Raw genomic sequence first — 23,693 nt, 5'->3', positions numbered from 1 at the left:
AGAGTCTGCATGCCACAGCTACAGATCCTGCATGCTGCTATAAAGATCAAAGATCCCACGTGCCACAACTGAGACCTGGCACACCCAAATAAATGAATATTAAATAATGAATAAATAAATTGCCAAAGTCCAGGGACAAGATGATAAATACTGGAACCAAGGAAGCCCACCATTACCCATGAAATCGTCTGAACCCATCGAGAATCTTACATACTCCAGTCTGTGTCAGGTCCCTGGATAATACATTTCAAATGTATATCCTCCTATGTCAGAAGAACGCTAGCTGTGTGACCTTGGACAAGTTATTAACCTCTCTGAGCCGCACACAGATCACCTTGGCTCCAGGAGAAAGGGTGTGAGCCTGTCCATGATGGTGCACAGAAAATTCCTCCAAATTTGCTTTGAATCAATCGTTTGGACCAATAGCATGCTTTTATTTAATCGGCAATTACATATTCTTTTAAACGCTGCAGGAATCCCAGGTCCTTTTAATAGATGGCACTGTAATTGCAGTTTTCATCTTAAACCATTTTATTTTCAGAGAGAATGAGAGACTATGTCAAGAACATAATGAGATGATTCAATGAAAAAGATGAACTGCTTGACTACCACCCAGGTAATAGCTGATAAAAAGTCTCCAGTGGCAATGGATCAGGTAGTGTGAAGCAGGTAACTTTTAGTTGTGTGGGTGGAATATATTCTCAGTTATTTAATCCCCATGTGCTCAAGGCCAGCCAGCCTCAGTGATGGCTTGACCTGGCTTTCTCTCAACGGAGGGGGTGCTATCCATGTCAGTAGTGGGGTGTAGAGGCAACCATCGGAGCTTTGAAGTCAGTCAGATCTGTATTGAGATTCCAAATTATTTATTACTGTCTGATACTTAGCTGGTAAAGAATCTGCCTGCAATGTGGGAGACCTGGGTTAGATCCCTGGGTTGGGAAGATCCCCTGGAGAAGGGAAAGGCTACCCACTCCAGTATTCTGGCCTGGAGAATTCCATGGACTGTATAGTACATGGGGTTGCAAAGAGTCGGACATGACTGAGCGAGTTTCACTTTCTCTTTTCCTGTGGCTGTTAAATGGAGTTAAGAAATCTGACCCCATAAGATATTACGTGCCTTTGATGAAATAAAAAATGGTGAAAACCCAGCACAGAGACACACAGTAAATGTGCTTTTCCCTCTACCTCCACAGCTTCGTGGATTTCCTTCTGTGCCCTGACAAAGCCTTATTTACCGTATCCTCTCGTCCTGAACCACACCTGGTATGTTTTTCAGGATTCAAGGAACACTGAGTCATTAGCTTTGCCCTTTAAAAAAAATTTTTTTTTTTAAATTTAGTTCTCTTTGTCTGGGCTGGGTCTTTGTTGCTCCACAGGACTTGCTGTAGCTGCGGCGAGTTGGGGCTGCTCTCTAGTTGCGGTATCTGGGCTTCTCACTACGGTGGTTCCTCTTGTTTTGGAGCACAGGTTATAGAGTATGGGCTTCAATAGCTGTGGCCTGTGGGCCCTAGGGCACAGGCTTAGTAGGTGGGGCACACAGGCTTAGTTGCTCCAAGGCATGTGGGATCTTCCCGGATTAGCGATCCAACCATGTCTTCCGCACTGGCAGGCAGGTTCTTTACACTATGAGCCACCAGGGCAGCCCTGCTTCTCTCTTTATAAATACACTTAGTAATGTTTTTAAGCACCTGTGCAGTGCTCAGTCTCTGTATTGATCTTTATGGATGAACCAAAGAAGCATAAGATGCAGCCCTTGTTTTCCAGGAACAAAAAAATCCCACTAAGGGCCCAAAATAATTATTATAAAACAAAAAATAAATAATTTTAACCCAAAGCACACCCAGACCTGAGTTCAAACCCCAGCTCTGCCGCTTATTAGCTTTGTGACCTTGAACAGGCACTTAACTTCTCTGTATGTCTATTTCCTCACCTGTGAAACAGAGCAACCTGGTGAGGTCATCACAAGGTGTAGAATAGCTGCTCCACGTAAGGGACCTGGCACAAGGTAGGCCCTTAGAAAATCCGAGTTCCTTTGTCTTCAAACCATATGGTAGTTAAATAGAAGTTAAACTGAAGACCTGTTGCAAAACTGCCTGTAAGTCATTGCCAAGTGAAAGGCCCTGAAATAAAGGCTGTTGGAGTTTGGGGGAGGAGAGAACTGCTCAAGCTGAGGTGGGTGGAAGAGTTTCTTTCATGAAGAAGGGAAGTGCCTGGCATCCTGCAAGGATGGACTGACTTGATGAGATACATCAGCCTTGTTTCCTGCACTGAAGATAAGGGATAAAGGTTTGGATGCCTAAGACAGAAGTGGCGCATGAAAGACTGAAGAAAGTCATTCAGTTACCCAGCCAATGCCCAGACCACTGATACTGTTTGTCCTTGCGCTGCCAGTTCTCACTGTCCATCTGTCTCAATGCCTTTGAGCCCACTTTGAATGCAGTAATCAGAGTCCACTGGGCAATAGCAAATGAGTCAGAGGACAGCTATGTACCTAGGAGAAAGGAAACGCTAATGGTCAGAGATGTGTTCACCCCAGTCCTCTTCACAAAGTATTGCTTTGAGCAAAAATATGCAGAGAAACTTACTTGCAGATGTTCATAACAATCACCAGCTATTGTAAATTATGTTTTGTTCCCAAGTATCAGCTCCTTCGGGCTTCCCTGGTGGCTTAGATGGTAAAGAATCTGCCTGCAAGGCAGGAGACCTGGGTTTGATCCCTGGGAGGGGAAGATTCCCTGGAGAAGGAAATAGCTACCCACTCCAGTATTCTTGCCTGGAGAATTCAATGGACAGAGGAGCCTGAAAGGCTACAGTCCATGGGGTCACAAACAGTCAGACACGACTGAACGACTTCCACCACCATCATCACCATCAGCTCCCTCTTCTGTAAGAGAATCATACTTCTCTTCTTTGCCAGAACTCTCCAAGGATGGAGTATAGTGGTAACCCATTGACTTTAGGATAGCCAATCGAATGTGAGAAGATGCAACAGGCACCACATCAGAGCAGAAACATTAAATGCATCTCATGATTTATTTGGTCTCATATTCTTGTCTTCTTAGATGATGCTACTGTCAGTCTGCCTCCGAGAATAAGAAAGCTTGGTGCTCAAGGGGAGCTAAGCACAGCCGAGTCATGACAGATAAAGACCAGGAGACCAGAACACCCGTGAGCTAGATGTGTTTGTTATTGTAAGCCACTGAGGTGTGGAGGTTGTTTGTTGACATAGCAAAAGCTGACAAGTACATCAACATTAACTGAACACTTGTTCAGTGCTGACACTATTCTGAGCATACATGTGTGTTCTCTCATTTGATCTTCACATTAATCATGAAGGCAGTGTTTCATCCAGTGTTCCCTATTGTAAACATCAGAAAATTACTCTGGCTGTGTACAAAAGGAGTACAAGAGGAAGACTTCTGCTTCCAGCCAAGAGGGAACAACAGAGGCTGGATGTGTTCATACCTGAAAGAACTAAAAAGGACATGAAATATATAAAACTGTGGTTTTTAAGATAGTAGATGATGGGCAGTGAAGGACAGTGGTCTCTGAGATATGGGAGCTTCCAGGTCATGGTGCGAAAAAAGGGGAAGCCTGGCAGAGCTTAGTGATCTCCTTGGTTTAGGAATATGGAGCTGAGAGCAAGAATGCCAAGGCAACTAAAATTTTCAGGGAAGCATACTGGAAAGGAGAGAGCTACACAGAGAGAGAACCAAGGAGATTTTCAAAAGGTGCCCCTCAAAGACACAGCTGAGCACAGGTCAGAGCAGACATAAGAGGAAACTCTCTAAGGCGTGGGAAGTAATACCAACAAAACTAAAGGGAACAATCCCTGGAGCTCACCTAAGACTAGAAATAACACCTCTCCCCACCAGCCAGAGTGGACATCAGGCAGAATACAAAAAGGGTCTTGCTCCACAGTGGGAAAAAAATCACCAGGCATGCAAAGAAGCAGGTACCTACAATCCCATAACCCAAAAGGAGGAGAAAAATCAATCCACTGAAACTAACCCAGAAATGACCCAGATAACAGAAGTAGTAGATAAGGACATTTTGAAAAGTATGACTGTATTCCATATGTTCAAGATTCTAGAGGAAGGATTGAATATGTTAAATAAAGACATGGGAGATATAAAAAAGGTTCCGGTTGAATTTCTCTTTTTTATTGGAGTGTAATTGTTTACAGTGTTGTGTCAGTTTCTGCTGTGCAACAAAGTGAAGCAGCTACACCTGTGCCTATTCCTTCTCTCTTGAGCCTCTCTCCCACCCCACCCCCATCCCACCTCACTAGGTCAACACAGAGCACTGAGCTGAGCTCCCTGTGCCAGGCAGCAGCTTTCCTCTAGCTATCTATTTTACACATGGTTCGGTTCAGCTCAGTTCAGTCGCTCAGTCGTGTCCGACTCTTTGCGACCCCATAAATCACAGCCCACCAGGCCTCCCTGTCCATCACCAACTCCCGGAGTTCACTCAGACTCGCGTCCATCGAGTCAGTGATGCCATCCAGCCATCTCATCCTCTGTCATCCCCTTTTCCTCCTGCACCCAATCCCTCCCAGAATCAGGGTCTTTTCCAATGAGTCAGCTCTTCGCATGAGGTGGCCAAAGTATTGGAGTTTCAGCTTCAGCATTAGTCCTACCAATGAACACCCAGGACTTATCTCCTTTAGGATGGACTGGTTGGATCTCCTTGCAGTCCAAGGGACTCTCAAGAGTCTTCTCCAACACCACAGTTCAAAAGCATCAATTCTTCGGCACTCAGCTTTCTTCACAGTCCAACTCTCACATCCATACATGACCACTGGAAAAACCAAAGCCTTGACTAGATGGACCTTTGTTGGCAAAGTAATGTCTCTGCTTTTGAATATGCTATCTAGGTTGGTCATAACTTTTCTTCCAAGGAGTTAGCGTCTTTTAATTTCATGGCTGCAATCACCATCTGCAGTGATTTTGGAGCCCCCCAAAAATAAAGTCTAACACTGTTTCCACTGTTTCCCCATCCATCTACCATGAAGTGATGGGACCAGATGCCATGATCTTCATTTTCTGAATGTTGAGCTTTAAGCCAGCTTTTTCACTCTCCTCTTTCACTTTCATCAAGAGGCTTTTTAGTTCCTCTTCACTTTCTGCCATAAGGGTGGTGTCATCTGCATATCTGAGGTTATTGATATTTCTCCCGGCAATCTTGATTCCAGCTTGTGCCTCTTCCAGCCCAGCGTTTCTCATGATGTACTCTGTCTGCATATAAGTTAAATAAGCAGGGTGACAATATACAGCCTCAGTGTACTCCTTTTCCTATTTGGAACCAGTCTGCTGTTCCATGTCCAGTTCTAACTGTTGCTTCCTGATCTGCATATAGCTTTCTCAAGAGGCAGATGTAGTGTATCTGTTTTACACATGTAGCTATCTATTTCACATGTAGCTATCTATTTTATACATGATACCACTATAATGGCAGAGAGAAAAGAGGCCTCTTGATCAGGGTGGGAGAGGAGAGTAAAAAAGACAGATAAAACTCAATATTAAGAAAACTAAAATCATGGCATCTGGTCACATCACTTAATGGCAAATAGAAGGGGAAAGGGTGGAAGCAGTGACAGATTTCCTCTTCTTGGGCTCTAAAATCAACGCAGATAATGACCACAGCCCTGAAATGAGAAGACGATTGCTTCTCAGAAGGAAAGCTATGAAAAACTAAGTGTATCCAAAAATAGAGTCATCACTTTGCTGACAAAGATCCACATAGTCAAGGCTATGGTCTTTTCAGTAGTCATGTACAGATGTGAGAGTTGGACCATAAAGATGGCAGAGCCCTGAAGAACAAATGTTTTTGAACTGTGGTGCTGGAGAAGACTCTTGAGACTCCCTGGGACAGCAAGGAGATCAAGCCAGTCAATCTTAAAGGAAATAACCCTGAATACTCACTGGAGGGACTAATGCTGAAGCTGAAGCTCTGATACTTTGACCACCTGATGTGAACAGCTGACTCATTGGAAAAGATCCTGGTGCTGGGAAAGATTGAAGGCAGAAGGAGAAGAGGGCAACAGAGGATGAGATGGCTGGATGGCATCACTGATTCAATGAACATGAACTTGGACAAGCTCAGGGAAATGGTGAGGGACAGGGAAGCCTGGCATGGTGCAGTCCACAGGGTCACAAAGAGTGGATACGACTTGGTGACTGAACAACAACAAGTGTATATGCGTCAATGTTATTCTCTCAATTCGTCCCATCATCCCTTTCCCTCACTGTGTCCACATCCAGGCTGAATTTCTAGAAACAAATCTACAATGTACAAGATGGAAATACACTGAGTGGGGTTAATTGCAGATCAGACATAGTAGAAGGAAAAGTTAGGGAAACTGAAGACACAGAACCAGTTGAAAATGAAGCACAGAGAAAAAAAACCGATGAAAAATCTAAATGGAATAACAGCGAGCTGTGGGGCAATTTCAGGGAGCCTGTGCAAGTAGAGCAGGGGTCCTTGAAGGAAATGGGGCAGAAAAATATTTGAAGAAATAAGGGCCCCCATATTTCTCAATATGAAGAAAACTTTAAACCCACAACTCTAAAAAGTTTAAAGAAACTCAAACATAAGACGCATAAAGAAAACTACACCAAGGCACATCATAATTGAATTGATTAAAACCACTGATAAAGAAAAATACTTGAAAGTAGCCAGGGAAAAGGAGGGAACATATTACATGCAGAGGAACAAAGAGGATAACAGCAGACTTATTTTTTTGTCAGAAACAATTTAATATAAAAGACCATGCAGCAACATCTTTACAGCAATGGAAGAAAAGCAAAAAATCCATCAACCTAAAACTCCTTACTAAGAAGAAAGCTTTCAAAAGTGAGGATAAACAAGGCTTTTTCAAATAGACAAAAGCTTTAAGAACTCACCACCATCAGACCTGTACTATAAGACCCATACAGGTTAAAAGTAAAAGGATAGAAAAGATATATTATGCTAACACTAATTTTAAAAAGAAGTGAAATCATATTTAACAATAGCAAACAAAAGAGATTTCAGAGCAGTGAGTATGAGCAGGCACAAAGAGAGTCGGTTCATAAATGAACATAATACCCCAAAAGTATATACCTAAAACAAGGCTTCAAAATACATGAAACAAAAAGAGATAGAACTGTAAGAAGGTGCAGACAGATTTACAAGTATACTTATATACCCTCTCTTAATGATTGACAGAACAGATGAACAGAAAATCAGTAAGGATATAGAAGACTTGAATAACACAGCTAACCTGATGTCATTGGTATTTCCAGAGCGGTTCACGCGATAGTAGCAGAATACACATTCTTTTCAAGGGCACTCAAAACATTTATAAAGCTCAACTGTATTCTGAGCCATAAAGTAAATTTCAGTAAATTTAAAACTATTCAAGTTTTAGGAAGAATGACCACATAGAATTGTTAGGAATCAATACTGTAATGTCTGGAAAATCTTCAAATATTTGGAAACAAAATAACTAAATTCTAAGTAAACTATGCATCAAAAAGAAAAAAAAATTAATTTTCAATGTTTTTGAACCGAATGTAAATAAAAATGCTGTGTTGCAAAATGTGTGAGATACAGTATTTAGAAAACAATGTATGGCACTAAAGGCCTATATTAGACTAGAAAAATGGTCTAAAATAAATGCTCTCCGCTTTCCACCTTAAGAGAAAGAGCAAATGGATGCCAAAAGTAAGCACAAGAATGGAAAGAGAGCCAAAAAAAGCACAGAGAAAATAAATGAAAACAAAAGTTGATTATTTGAGACCATCAATAAAATTGATAAACTGCTAGCCAAACTGAACAAGCAAAATAAGAGAGAAAAGGCCCAAAATACCAGTACCAGAAACAAGAAAGCTGACATCACTACAGAAATTGTCATGTAATAAAAAGATAATAAGGAAAAATTATGAACTCAATGCCAATATAGTCAACAATTACCTAACATGACAAATGTCTTGAAAGATATAAACTACTATAGTTCATTCAAAAAGACACAAACACAATAGCTCTGTATCTATTTTAAAATAATTAAATTTCTGTTTAAAATTCTCCCCGTAAAGAAAACTCCAGGGCCAGATTATTTCACTGATGAATTCCACAAAACATTTAAGGAGAAATATTATAACTTCTATATTTCTTTTTTCTTAGAAGAAATAAGAACGTTGTTAACTCATCCTTTTCTTTCTTTTTCTTTTTCCTTTTTAGTGCAATTTGTTAACTCGTCCTTGAAATCCAGTTTTAGTTCAGTGTCAAAGCAAGACAAAAATATTACAAGAAAAGCACAGACAGTATCCTCATGAATACAGACACTAATGGAAATCCAGCCATGTAGTAAAAGGACAATATATCACAGCCAGGTGGGATCTATCCCAGGAATGCAAAGCTAGTTCCACATTCAAAACCCAATCAGTGTAATTCACTCTATGACTAGATTTAAGAAGAAAGAAAATTGGGAAATCACAGAATGACTTGGAAGGCTAGAGAGCAAGATCCAGGAAAAAGAAAAAAAAAAAAACATTAAAAAAGGCAGGAACAACAAAATCAACAACAAATACAGGGCTCAGAAATACAGCTGGAATCACACCCCAAACCCAATCTACTGAGCTGCCATTGACAGCACTGATCATTGGACGTAGGAGTGGGTACCACAGCTGATGGCATCCTTGGGAGCTGGATGTTGCTGTTGCCAATGCTTCCATCAAAATGAATTCTCCACCGTCTTTGCTTTTTTTGGAATAGCTGGTTCCAGCTTTGAAAACCCAGGAGGAAGGGTGTGAATAGCCAAGCCGTCAGGAAGACTGGGAAAGGGAAGGTAACAGAAGGACTTCTTGGTTGCCAACAATAGAATCCACTCCACCTGTTTCATGCAGGTGGGGACTTAGTGAAGCAGAATAAATGGCTTATGGAATCATTGGGATTGTTGAAAACTAGACTCCGGATGGAACTTTCAGGAAAATAATTCTGTCGACAGAATGGGTCTGGTAAGGGAGTTTCTGCCACAAATGAGAAGAGGAAGCTGCCACTCTCACTCCGATTCCAGAAAAGAGCTTCCTCTATTTTCCCAGAAGTACCAGCCAGAGGGGATTCTGTACGCCTAGAGACTGTTCTAGAGGAGCGAACTTCTGAATCAGACTGGTATGTTTGTCTGGCAGAATCCAGATCACAGCCGCATCCAGGGCAAGGGAGGCTAGGACATGAAGGGGTTTTATTTGCTTGCTTTTACCAAAAACAAAATGCAATGAGCATTTGCAAGAGATTTGAGAGCTATGACTGGGAACTGGGCATTTTCTTTGCTATGCAGCCTGGCATGTGCCATCTTAGTTCCCCAACCAGGGATGGAACCTGTGTCCTCTTCAGTGGCAGTGCAGTCCTAACCATTGGACCACCAAGGAAGTCTGATGGGCACTGGGCTTTTTGTTCACCTGTAGGAAGCAGAGTTGCTTGAATTCATGTAGAAGGGAACTTATAGGGCTTGGAGAGGTGGTTCAACTGCTCAGTATTTCAATGTGAGAAATGCCACTAAAGAAAGGTACTTTAAAAAAAGTCTTTCTTGAGCTTGTTACAATATTGCTTCTGCTTATGTTTTGTTCTTTTGGCTACAGTCATGTGGGATCTTAATTCCCCAATCAGGGATCGAACCCACACCCCTTGCATTGCAAGGCAAAGTCTTAACCACTGGACCACCTGGGAAGTCCCCTAAATAAAGGTACACTTATTAGTTCCATTTTCCAGGCATTTGGTAACTCATGCAAGATCACAATATGAAGAACAAAACATTTGTCAAGCCCTTATAGACAGCACCTCCTTTAATCCTTACAAGTCTATGGGCTAGACAAGTCTACCATTTTATATAAACATGAGGATTACAGAAATTGATTAAAAGGCTAAAACCCTGTGGTGTGAGCTTGCTGTGATCTGTCCTCTGTCTGCCACCTGATCCCAGTGTACCAGGGTCCAGGACTCTGGGCGTAGGTGTCCCTGTGCATGCTGTGCGTGTCCTTAGTGTCTTATCCTGCACCAAGTTCAGCGTGCACTGGATGAATTTGGGTGTCTCTGTCACTGAGTCACACCTACTTTCTTGCTATAGATTAACTACTGTGTATCCCAGAGTCCTGGGGCGCTCAGTCCTCTGGGTACCAGTAGCTCTGCTTATCTAGGACAGAAACGGCAACAAGAAGGGGAATGGAATAACCTGAGGCCTGCAACTATGTCAGTATGCAAATCACTTGTATGCAAAGGAGTCCAAGGGAATAGTGTTGGGGATCCCTAGGTCAATCATTGTGGTAAACTGTAAATGATGCAAATTATTTTCGGTGCATTTGACCCTCCATGTTTTGTGGCTGGACTGAAACAGTTTTGAAAAATAGACTGTATTTTTAGAGTACACAGAAGAACGGAGTGGAAGATACAGAGATTTTTCACACACTTCCTGCCCTATCACATGCAAAGCCTCCGCCATTATCAGCATTCCCCACCAGAGTGGTACATTTGTTACAGTGATGAACCTACATTGACATATCATTAGCACCCAAAGTCTGTAGTTTGTCTTACGGTCACTTTTGGTGTACATCCTGTGGGTTTTGACAAATGTCTAATGACCCTTATCCACCATGATAGCATCACACAGAGTAGTTTCACTGCTCTAAAAATCTGTGCTCCACCTATTCATCCCTCCCTCCCTCTTAACCACTGGCTAACAGTGATCTTTTTACTGTCTCCATCCTCTTTTATCTTTTCCAGATTGTCATATAGTTGAAATCATACTATATGTAGCCTTTTCAGACTGACTTCTTTCACATTGTAAGAAATATAAATTTGAGTTTCCTCCATGTCTTTTCATGCCTTGAGAATTCGTTTCTTCTTAGTTCTAACTAATATGGCTTCCCTGGTGGTTCAGACAATAAAGAATCTTCCTACAATGCAGGAGACCCAGGTTTGAGCTCTGGGTTGGAAAATTCCCTGGAGAAGGAAATGGCAGCCCACTCCAGTATTCTTGCCTGGAGAACTCCATGGACAGAGGAGCTTCATGGGCTACAGTCCATGGGGTGGCAAAGAGTCGGACATGACTGATTAATATTCCATTGTGTGAATGTACCACAGTTTATTTATCCATTCACCTACAAAGGACATCTTGGTTGCTTCCAAATTTTGGCAATTATGAATAAAGCTGTTATAAACATCCATGTGCAAGTTTTTGTGTGAAAACTTCAATTCCTTTGGGTAAATACCAAGGAGTGTGATTGCTAAACTGTATAGTTAAAGTATGGCAGAAAGTGAAGAAGAACTAAAAAGCCTCTTGATGAAATTTAAAGAGGAGAGTGAAAATGTTGGCTTGAAGCTCAACATTCAGAAAACTGAGATCATGGCATCTGGGCCCATCACTTCATGGCAAATAGATGGGGAAACAATGGAAACAGTGGCAGACTTTATTTGGGGCTCCAAAATAAAGATACACTACAGATAGTGATTTCAGCCATGAAATTAAAAGATGCTTACTCCTTGGAAGGAAAGTTATGACCAACCTAGACAGCATATTAAAAAGCAGAGACATTACTTTGCCAACAATAGTCTATCTAGTCAAGGCTACGGTTTTTCCAGTAGTCACGTATGGATGTGAGAGTTGGACCATAAGGAAAGCTGAGCTCCGAAGAATGGATGCTTTTGAATAGTGATGTTGGAGAAGACTCTTGAGAGTCCCTTGGAGTGAAAGGAGATCAAACCAGTCCGTCCTAAAGAAAATCAGTCCTGAATATTCATTGGAAGGACTGATGTTGAAGCTGAAACTCCAGTACTTCGGCCACCTGATGCGAATAGCTGACTCATTTGAAAAGACCCTGATGGTGGGAAAGATTGAAGGTGGGAGGAGAAGGGGACAACAGAGAATGAGATGGTTGGATGGCATCACTGACTCAGTGGGCAGGAGTTTGAGTAAACTCTGGGAGTTGGTGATGGATAGGGAGGCCTGGCGTGCTGCAGTCCATGGAGTCTCAAAGAGTCGGACACAACTGAGCAACCGAAATGAATGAATGAATGATCATAAAAGTGCTTTCATTTTATAAGAAAGAACCAAAGTGTCTTCCAGTGTGGCTCTACCATTTTGCGTTCCCCTCAGCAGTGTGTGAGAGTGCCTGTTGCTCCATATCCTGGCCAGTACTGGTGCCATCAGTGTTCTGGATTTTGCCCATTTTAATAGAGCTGTAGTGGCATCTCATTGCTTTGGCTTGCATCTCCCTGATGACATTTGATGTGAAGGATTGAAACAGTTTTTAGAACTTCTTTGGATGGGCTGGCCCATGCTAGACAGTGCATCAATAAGTCCACTCCTACGAACGGGCCCAAGAAAACATTAGCATGGATGCAGGAGGGAAACTGTTTGGGAATGTTCATAGCAGCGCTGTCCCTGATAGCCCCCAAACTAGATTCAATCTCAACACACCTTGAAAGGACCATGGAAAAATAAATTGCTGGCAAAGATGCTTTCTTTTGACCAAACTTGAATGTCTCCTCTGCTCATCCAGGCCTGGTCTTTGGCTTCCCTCTCCGTCCCTGTAGAGTTTGAGTAAGAATCTTACTAAATCAGTTTAGCAAAACCCACCCACACTTTTGTATCTGATCACCCTCAGTATCTGATCAAATATCTCATCCCTCAGGCTGGTCTGCCTTCAACAAGGACCCTGTTGAGTCAGTCTAACAAGAATACAAGAATCCATCTTACCTCTGGGTTTGCTTCCAGCAATTTTCCATCCATGGACCCCACCCTCCACATTGCTCCTTGGCTATAAATCCCTACTTGTCCTTGTTGTACTCAAGTTGAGCCTGATACCATCTCTGGCAATGAAACCCCCCTGTAGTCCACATATCACTACCCCCCCACCCCCCCAACCCCCACCAAAGAGTCTTCTTTACTATCTTCAACAAGGGTCATGAGTAATTTTTTAACATTGTGTTTATTCACACAATAAGCTACCATAGCCAAGAAAATGAATGCGCTACAGCTGCGTGCATCATTATGGATGAATCTTGTTGTGCTCAAAAAGCAAGTCCTAGAAAACTATATACAGTATAGCATCTTTTGATAACAGTCAAAAAACAAGTAAAACTAAACAACGTTTAAGCAAGGGCTTCCCTCATAGCTCAGTTGGTAAAAAATCTGCCTGCAATGCAGGAGATCTGGGTTCAATTCCTGGACCAGAAAGATCCGCTGGAGAAGGAGTGGCAACCAACTCCAGTATTCTTGCCTGGAGAATTCTATGGACAGAGGAGCCTGGTGGACTACAGTCCGTGGGGTCACAAGGGTCGGACAGGACTTAGCGACTGAACCACCACCACTACCATATATATATATGTATATACACAAACTGGGCTTTCCAGGTGGCACTTTGGTGAAGAATCCACTTGCCAGTTCAGGATATGCTAGAGACTCTCCTTCCATCCCTGGGTTGGGAAGACCTCCTGGAGTAGGAAATGGCAAGCCGCTCCAGTATTCTCACCTGGAAAATTCCACAGAGGAGTCTGGCAGGCTACAGCCCACGGGGTTGCAAAGAGTCAAATACAACTGAGCAAATGAACACTCACACACACACACACACACACACACACACACAGAGCTGACCCCTGAGTTTGACCCATACAAGTCCACTTATGTGTGAGTGGTTTTCAATAAATATGTTCTACGAGATCTGTGGTTGGTTAAACCCCTGAATGTAGAACCTCAGACACAGAAGGTCAACTCTGAAGTTATATAAAGATTTTAAACTGTGAGGAGATTGGCATCCCTAACCCCTGGATTTGTTCAAGGGTTAACTGTACAGATATTTTAAAAAAATAATAATCTAAGAAAATGATAAGTCTGGTGTTGGAGAAGACTCTTGAGAGTCACTTGAACTGCAAGGAGATCCAACCAGTCCATCCTAAAGGAGATCAGTCCTGGGTGTTCATTGGAAGGACTGATGCTGAAGCTGAAACTCCAATACTTTGGCCACATGATGGGAAGAGTTGACTCATTGGAAAAGACCCTGATGTTGGGAGGCATTGGGGGCAGGAGGAGACAGGGATGACAGAGGATGAGATGGCTGGATGGCATCACCAACTAGATGGATATGAGTTTGGGTATGGTAAACACCGGGAGTTGGTGTTGGACAGGGAGGCCTGGCATGCTGTGATTCATGGGGTCGCAAAGAGTCAGACACAACTGAGTGACTGAACTGAACTGAACAATCAGAAGAGTAGTTTTATGTGACAAGGAGGCAGAAAGATGGGCTAGGATAGTAGCACATGGGAGATGCAGGTGCTTTGGGTTGGATACCACATGCCTACATATTTAATATTATGAACACATGTGCAAATACATAAGGGCCATGCATGGGTTAATGATGAAAGTGTGTCATGAACCAAGGACTATGATTAATCCAATTCTCAGCACTGATCTCAGAAAGAAAGAGAGAGAGGGAGGGAGAGAGAGGAAGGAAGGAAGGAGTAATGGAGATAGGTTTTCTTCCTCCCAGCCTCTGTCTTTCCTTCTTTCTTCCCTGCCTTTAGTCATTTCTTCCATGAACATCTACCGGCTGTCTGTTGCATACCTGGCACTAAATTGAGTGCCAGGAGCACTGAGGTGAAACAGACACAGTTGTGCCCTTAGCAGAGCCACTGTCTGCTGCGGGAGTCTGACAGTTCCCAAAGGGTTTGCAAAGTGCAGTGACAGAGGGAAGACAACAAGCTGCCGTGGGGCTCTGAGAAAGGGGCCCTAACCCACAGGGGGAGGGATACTGGGGAGCACTGTGCAGCTTAGAGAAATTAGTGAGATGTAAACGGAAGAGAAATTAGTGAGATGAAAATGGAGATGGGAGGTGGGAGTGCAAAAGCTATAAAGAAGAAAAAGACAGCTCTGCCCTGGAAGTGCTCACGTCTTGGGGGAGGAGAGGATGGCAAGAAAAGAGGCAGCAGCAACAGTGGAATGGGGACCCTGGGGTGGGGGGACCAGGCGGGAGGGCACACCCAGGACAGCGGACCCTGAGCCCAGGGTGTCGGGAAGGCTTCCTGGAACAGAGGCCGTGCATACAGGCAGAGAATCGGAGTTACCTAGGCAAAATCCATGCCAGGGAGCAAGGTCAGCGCGTTCGAAGGCTGGTGTCAGGGAGGAAGCGTGGCCCCCTGGAGTAGCTCAGGGGGTCTTGGTGTGTCTTGGCCCGGAGCAAAGGTGCAGGAAACTGAGGCTCATGCCAGATTCAGCTAAGAAGTGGGAAAACCATCCTGTGGGCCATTCTCTGAAGGGGGTGGCAGGGGTGACTTTGAGAAGACAGTTTTGGCTGCAGAGCAGAAGTGAGGAAGCAGAGCCGTTAGGGAAGGAGACAATGGTGCATAAGCTGCAGAGGGGCTTTCCAGGTGGTGCTAGTGGTAAAGAACCTGCCTGCCAATGCAGGAGACTTAGAGACCTGGGTTCGATCCCTGGGTTGGGAAGACCCCCTGAAGGAGGGCATGGCAACCCACTCCAGTACTCTTATCTGGAGAATCCCATGGAGGAGCCTGACGGGCTACAGTCCATGGGATCGCAGAGTCAGACAGTACTGAAGTGGCTTAACACACATACAAGCACAAGCACTCGAGGGGACCAATCTCAGACAGGACCGTCCCATGCCCTAGGCTAGGCTCAAACGAGGTTTCCTCTGAGGGAGGGCAGAAGACATGCCAGCTGCACACCGCATAGTCCTCCCTGCCATACACCTCCTCGGAGGAAGCCTCACTTGCCAGAATTTCTCAGGACTGAGTTTTCCCTCAACTTCTGTTAAACTACAGTTGACACTGTGAAGGAGACCATGTTTGCTGAAACCTAGTAAGTGGATTCCAAGTCAGCTGGCAGAAAGAGGCAGGCAAGTGGTGGGGTTCACAGCTTTGTATTAAGTGTATTTAATTAATTAGTTTCTTTTTGGTTGCTCTGGGTCTTGGTTGCTGCACCAGGGCTTTTTCTGGTCGCAGCAAGTGGGGGCTACTCTTCATTGTGGAGCACAGGCTCCTTATCGAGGTGGCTTCTCTCGTCGCAGAGCTTGGGCTCCAGGTGCTTGGGCTTCAGTTGTTGTGGCCCACAGGCTTAGCTGCTCTGCGGCATGTGCGATCTTCCCAGACCAGGGATCGAACCTGTGTTCCCTGTGTTGGCAGGTGGATTCTTAAATATTGGCCCACCACTGAAGTCCACAGCTTTGCATTATAAACAGCGATTCTGGACCCCTGACAGTAGCAGCCCCTCCATGGAACTTCTGCTCCAGGCCTAACTTTGCCTTAGCCCAAGAATTCCAAGAATGCTGCGGATCTTTGTCTACTGCTGAGAAGTAGAAGAAAAAGATTTATTGAGTACCTACTCTGCATGTAAATGCTACAACACATAACCATACTCAGGAAATCCTTCTGTCCCCATTTTATAGTGAAAAAGCTAAGACTCAAAGAGCCTGAATTGAAATGAAACCCAAAGGCTGCCTGGCCATACCTGTGAAATATGTGTTTTCTTTGGAGTGAGACTGGCTAGTTCTTCAAGGGTTTGTTTTTTGAATCGCCCTTGGGTAGTTAAGAACATCTTGCATGAGTTATCTATTGGTGCACAACAGATTGCTCCCGAAAAAGAACAGCTTAATACAATGAACATTTATTCTTTTACAGTTTCTGTGGTCAGGAATCTGGGCACAGTGTAGCTGAGTTTCTCTGATTCAAAGTCTCCCATGAAATTGCGGTCAAGGTGTCAGACAGGGCTGCCTTCTCGTATGGAGGCCCAGCTAGGACTGGAGGGTGGGATCAGCTTCTCAGTTCACTCGCACGGTTGTTGGCAGTCTCTGTCCCCACCACATGGGCCTCTCCACAAGGCTGCTTCAGCACATAGCAGGTGGCTTCTTCCAGAGAGCTAATTCAAAAGAGAGAGAGAGAGAGCGAACATGCAAGACAGAGTGTGCATACTCCAAGTGGAAGCCACAATCTTTTATAACCTAATCTTGGCTGGGCCTTCCATTAATTCCACATTATTCTCTTGGTGAGAAGCAAGTCCATGAGGCCGGCCACACCTAAATGGAGTAGTTACACAAGGGTATGAAACCAAGGGGCAGAGATTGCAGGAGACATTGGCTGCTTACCTCAACATGAAGTTTTATTAAATAACAGCCAGGCTATTCTGACTTCTCCCAAAATGACAAGTCATTTTGCTTGGTATAGAGGGGCTGGAGTATTTTAGGAACACTTGGAGTGGTGGTATGTCTACATCTTTGGGCCTACGGAACATCTGGAGAGGTCAGCAGGTTGAACCTATCTAGAGCCCCCAGGGAAAAATTAGTTTCTCAAACTGTGACCATTGTTCATTCCTATCTTGTCCTTGGAGCTGTTGTGATATTTCCTAGCAAAGAGGGCAAGTGATGGGCATATCCCTCCCTCCCCACCCTGTCAGCCAGACTAGGTTCAGGTGGAGAAACCACTGAAGATCTTCTTTCAATTCCCTTTGGCTTCTGTATCTTTTCCCCGAAATTTTCTTTTCTTGCCCCTCATCGGTGTCCATAGCCCCCTGAGTAGCTTGCAGAGTAGGTGCTCCAGGAGTTTCCTGATGGGGAATAGAAAGGACTGCTGTGGAGACCCCCCAAATATAGTAAATGTGAGTGCAGGTCAGAATGCCACTCAGGTCAATTCAAAGTACATTTATTCAACATCTGTTCTAGGTGGGTATAGAGAATTCAGACACGTATAAAAAGCATTCTTGCCCTTTGAAGGGGTTCACAGCTTTAGGAGGGAGACACGTACAAACAGGCAATGACAGAACAGTAGGATAAGTGCAAATAAATACTTGATCAATACCCCCTTTGGCTGTCCGACCAATGGCTAAACTGGTTTGTGAAGCATCCTCTTTTGCTTGGACTGTATCAGGAATTCCAAGCTTGCTTGCCTCCATCCATTCACTCCGCTGAGAGATCTTTGGACAATGTAAATATGATAAGCATTACTTTGATTAAAGGCCTCAAGTAATCTTGAGGAAAGATCAAACTCTAGTTAACTTCCAAGACCCTAGCCACTGTCCATCCCTCCAGCCACATCTTACCTCATCGTTTGAAAGTGAAAGTGAAGTCAGTCGTGTCCTTGTTGCCACCCCATGGACTGTAGCCTATCAGGCTCTTCCATCCATGGGATTTTCCTGGCAAGAGTGCCGAAGTGGATTGCCATTTCCTTCTTCAGGGAATCTACCCGACCCAGGAATCGAACCCGGGTGTTCCGCATCGCAGGCAGATGCTTTACCGTCTGAGCCACCAGGGAAGCCCCCTTACACTCCGGTATATACCAGAGGCTCCATGCTGTGATAGGTACCTAGACAGATGACCACCCTGTCCCTCTGTCTCCATGGCTAATTCATGTAGCCACCTCTACTAGGAAGCATTTCCAGATTGCCCTTCCCAGACAAAGCTGCCATCTGTTTCCCTAGGTTGAGTTACCTTTTACTTGTCTGTGTCCCAGATGAACCGGCGCTCTGCCCCTAGGCCGTAAGGTATCCGGCATAGAGAGGGCTGAGGTCAGACCAGATCATTGTGGAATGAACTAAGCTCACCTCTGGGAGCACAAAAGGCACCCAGACCAGTAACTGTCAATTTTCCAGAGAGAGCACAGATGCTACAAGCACCCTCTTGGCCTCCGCTCTGGCCACGCCCTCTTCCTCCGCTCCAGACCGGCAATCGGGCGGCCCACCTCCAGTCCTGGCAGCAGGCAGAGTAAAAACACCTCTTTGCTCCTCGAGTGGTCGGGGGAAGGCTCCGAGAAGCAGGAGAGGTATGAAATTGGACTTTAGAAGATGAGCTGGAATCTGATCTTTAAAAAATAAAGTGTAGACACGCTCCTGAGGAAGAGGTCATTAAACCAAGCTCTTTCCCCGGCTGCTATTTCCCACACGAGTTGGGTAAAGACAGCAAAGCTGTCGAATGACTGTGTGTATCTCCTCCGGCTCAGGGGCACCCACCCTGGCGCTCCCAGCGCGCTTGAATGAATGGGGGTGGGGGGAGCGCATGAATGAGTGCGTGAGTGAGGGAGTGCGCGGGCTAGCGGGCGAGTGAATGGCGACCGCGCCGACTCGGCACGCGGCCGCGGGCTCCACTTCCCTCTCCCGCCAGCTGGTGGCCTCGGAAAGGTGGCGGCGCCGGCAGCGGCCCGAGCTGGGACGGGCCGGGGCGCGGGATGGTGGGGGAAGGGGCGTTCCCGGCGGCCGCGCCTTCCGCGGCTATTGGATTAGTGGCCTTCAGGGATGAGCTCAGCCGGATCGGCTTTCAGCTGCAGCCTCTGGGCCGGCCGGGAAGGCGGGGAGCGGGCGGCGGCGGAGGAGGAGGGGGAGGCGGCGGCGGCTGCAGCATCCAGAGCTGGCCGCGGCGGCCGGCGCGCCCCGTGCACAAAGACGCCCAGCCCCTTGGGGAGGGCGATGAGCGCACCGTAGCCCAGACCCGGGCCCCAGTTTCGAACACCAATGCGTGCGCCCAGGGCGAGGGGGAAGACGCCGGGCGCTCCAGGGGCGGGCGGCAGAGGCGCGGCCCGTGCGCCTTGAGCTCGGGACTCGCCGCCCTCCAGGTCCAGCGCGGAGCTTAGGAACCGCTGGAGCGCAGGCCTTGGCGCGCCCCCGGGATCCGCGCAGAAAGACGCTTCCCCTCTCCCACCCGACCTCCTGCGCCCTCTCGCCGCGCTGGAGCGCCAACTTCCCCAAGAACGCTCCAACTCTGGGCCACCCTGCTGGGCAGAGGGGGCGCTGCTGCGGGGCTCTAGCCGTGAGGACGCGCCCCTGGCCCCGGGGAACAAGCCGGCATCTTCGGGGTCGCTCGGGCGCCCCTGAGCGGGTGGCAGCGGCCACAGACGTCTCTCCTCGGAGTCCAGGACCTGCCAGCGCTGGCGATTCCTCCAGGGCAGGCGCTTGCCCTCTCTTTTATGGTGAGTATTCTCCATCTTCTGGTGAGAGGCGCGCGGGAGCCGAGGTCTGGCCGAGCGGACCTCGTGCGGGCCGGCACTGGCCACAGTCCGCGCTCCGGGCGTGCGTCCGGTCCAGATCCCCGGGAATTCCTCTCTGCGGACTGTGGCAATCCAAGCTGGCTGGTTTGCCTTTGGGCATTTGGGGCTGGACCCTGGTGTCATAGGTTCGAAGCCCGCTGCTTTTCTGCGTAATGGAGACAGCACAAAAAACTACCCACCCCCCCCCCCCGCTCCCGCCCGAGTCACCCTGCCTGGGTTTAGGTCCATGATCTGTCATTCACTGAATGAGTGACCTTGGACAAGGCGCCAAACCTTGATTTCTTCATCCGTAGAATGGGGGTGATAATGGTACCCTTTTAATAGGGCTCTTAGAAGCATCTATGGGGTGGTCCTCGTAATGTACGTAGACCTGTTCCTGACACATAAGAACCACTCGATCAAACGTTAGCCAGCATTATTATTAGCTGTGTGATCCCAAGCGTGTCATCCAACTTTCCGGAGCTGCAGCAGTTCTTTCGTCGATGTATTGGGGACAGTAATTTCCAGGAGTCTGTTCGTAGGGGTTGGGGGGCGGGGGCAGTTCAGAGCGATGGAAGTGAAGCGCCTGGCACGCAGTGGGTGCTGGTGAAATGGGGGCTGTTGTTACTGTTTACTCTTGACGCTGGATAGTGAGGCTGGTCGCCCAGTCCGAGCGCTGCTTGGGGCCAGCTCCTGGCCTTGCTTGAAGACAAACTTGGCGATGCTTTGGAAGGGAGGGGGTCGCGTGCAGAGTGAGTCACGGGCAGGGGAGGGGGGTGGGGTCTGGGAAGAAGGGAGGAGGCCAGAGCCTGGAGCGCGGCAAATGTGTCCGCCCTGGTAGCGCAAGACGCGCCACGGGCTCGGAGCCAGGAGGGGACGCCGAGCCCAGGACCTCTTCCTGGAGGGAGAAGAGGGCTTGAGGGGAGAGTGGGGTGGGGAGTGACCACTCCCGCCTCCGGGATGGAGGAGCATGGGCTTTTGAGGACTGGCAGAGAGAGGAGGGCACTTGTGGGCCGTAGCGCTAGGAGATGGAGAGCGCTCTGGAATAAGGCTTGAGTTCGAATTTCACCTCCACCATCAGCCCGCAGTGTGACCTTGGACAAGTACTCTAATCTTTCCCAGCTTAGTTTCCTCGTCTGCTCCAGCCTCCTCCTGGGGGAGTTTAGGGGTTGAAGGAGTTCTCTCCTCTCTAGGAATCAGAGCCTCCATCCTCCATCCGCCTTCCGTCCTCCTGCAATCGATGAGCATAAATCAGGAAGACGTGCCTGAGCTTGGGGGAAACGCTGTTAAAAGGAGAATACGGGAGCTGCTCGCCCCTCCCCCCTCCAGGCGGTCGTTGCACCTAAGGAAGAAGCGCCTGTGCAACACATCTCTCCCGCCTCTCCCTCTCTTTCCCCCTTGATGCCCGTCTCCTCCAACCCAATTCTGCAGTCTCTGTCACTGAGACTGATGGGGGATCCTTCTTCATCCTCCACAACTCCATTTTTCAAAAAGTACTGCTGATTAACGGAGTTTGTAGAAAGACACTGTGTTGGTAGCTTGATAGAAAGATGTTTGAGACACAAGACACCATCCTCCTGAGATACATAACCCTCTGATAGATTCCATTTTACAAACTTCCTTTAAAAGTACCAATAAAAGGAATTTAGACCACCTTAGGCAAACAACAAACAAAATTCTGCTTGCTGACCATTCTACTCAAATATCTCTCCAGGCTGTATTTCTATTTTGCTTAAAAGACTGGTAAACTCAGTTGTATGAGAAGAAAATCTACAGGGACATCACCAGAACCAGTGAAAAGACAGGACAAACTGGGAGAATTGTCACTCTTGTCACAAAGGGCTCATTTCTTTAATGTGTAAAAATGTCCTTAAGTCAACAAGAAAAAAACCATTCACGGTTCACATGCACAAAGTAAAACTGAAATAACAAGCATATGACAAGTTGCTCTACCTCATTTTTCTTGAATAAGCAAAATTCAAGTTCAAACTACAAGACAATTTTCACATATCACATTAGCAAATAAGATTATTTACTATTATTTATTATATTTATTATTTATCAGAAACATCTTTTAAAAATATAAGATAGATCAAATCCCTCCTAGTCTTAGAATCTCCTTGAGGCTGCCCAGGAGTAAGATTAAGGTGCCTCCAAAGACTTACAGGTCTGGTTCCTGCCTCCTTTCACCCCTTTTTCACTGTTTTCCTCTCTTATTAACCTCTACCCCCTGACCTTTTTGGCTTTGCTCCAACACTTCAAAGACTTTTTCCTTGGCTTTTATCAAACCTGGCTCCTCCTCACTTGGACAGGCCTGTCCTTGGGGAGCTTCACTTCTACTCCAGAAAGTGGCCAAGACCTGGGCCAGTGCTGAGTTCCCCTCCTCTTTGGGAAAAGACCTAGTTCCCTTCACCCTACAGGGGCTACTTGATTCTCCCAGAGAGAATGATGCCTGACGTGGTTACATAGCCAGGGTCTTCAAGGGCTCCTTCTTTGTTGGTACAGGAAAGAAGGGTCTCAGGCAACCTCACAGCTAGAACAGCCCACAGGGTGCAGAAAATCAGGGGGGTGTGGAGGTACCTGACTCTAAGTGCATACACACAACTGATGTGAACATAACCATACACACTTGGCAAGAAAGATCAACAATAAAAAATAAAACAGCAACACCTTTATTTTTTAAATTACTTACTGATTTATTTTTGGTTGCCCTGGGTCTTTGTTGCTTTGCACGGCCTTTCTCTAGTTGCAGTGAGTGGGGGCCACTCTTGGTATGGTACATAGGCTTCTCATTGCAGTGGCTTCTCTTGTTGCAAAGCACAGGTTCTAGATACGCCGGCTTCAGGAGTTGTGGCGCACAGGCTTAGTTGCTCCCTGGCATGAGGAATCTTCCCCAACCAGAGCTTGAACCTGTGTCCTCTGCATGGGCAGTCGGATTGCTACCCACTGCACCACCAGGGAAGTCCTTTATTTTTAAAATATTTATTTGACACTGGGTCTTAGTTGTAGCATGTAGAATCTTAGTTCCATGACCAGGGACTGAACCCCGGTACCCTGCATTAGGAGCTCAAATTCTTAACCACTGGACCACCAGGGAAGTCCCCAGCAACACATTTTAAGTAAAATATTTTGAATAAAATATGGTCCATAAATAAGGCTCACAGAGGGTATCTGTTCTGAAGCTGTAGGAAAAGTCATCTCTGTTGAGTCCTTTGCAAAAGAGGATCGAAGACCCAAATCAGGTGTCATGAACCTTCCTCAGAAGAACTTTCCTGGCCGGTGTGGACTGCGTGTGATTTTTTTGCTATGCATGTTGAGTTAATCCCCATTTAAAATGTGTACTTTAATCATGAGAGAACAATGTTGTTTGTTGTTAAAAAAGGCAAACTGAAAAAAAAAAAAAAAAAAGAAAAAAAGAAAGGCAAACTGTACAAGAGGTATGGAGTGGAAGTGTCTTCTTCAGCCCGATGCAGCCAGAGGTAGCAGGTGCTGGTAGGAGGTAGAGGCTGGGTGGGCAGGCGCTGGCCTCGCCAGCAAGAAACAGAGCTGGTGGCACAGAAGACAGCTGGGGATGCAGGATAAGAGCACAGGGCAATGGAGGAATGCCACAGAGGGTGCCCAGCCCCACTTGGAAGTATGAGGAGAATGAATATCAGTCAGGCCAGGAAAGGTGAGAAGGCTCCCAGGAGAAAGGATGG

General features: G+C 46.2%; 1 protein-coding gene across 1 annotated transcript in view; it reads left to right on the top strand.

Moving 5' to 3' along the window:
* The window catches only part of SPSB4 (splA/ryanodine receptor domain and SOCS box containing 4), an 89,753-nt gene continuing 85,920 nt past the window's right edge, over window positions 19,861-23,693 (top strand). The window contains exon 1 of the mRNA XM_018049789.1: window positions 19,861-19,938. The gene's annotated coding sequence lies outside the window, so the exon portion shown is untranslated. The remainder of the gene's footprint in view (window positions 19,939-23,693) is intronic.

Source organism: Capra hircus, chromosome 1 (genome assembly GCF_001704415.2).
Source record: "Capra hircus breed San Clemente chromosome 1, ASM170441v1, whole genome shotgun sequence".
NCBI classification, from domain to species: domain Eukaryota; kingdom Metazoa; phylum Chordata; class Mammalia; order Artiodactyla; family Bovidae; genus Capra; species Capra hircus.
This window is presented reverse-complemented; position numbering and strand designations above follow the sequence as displayed.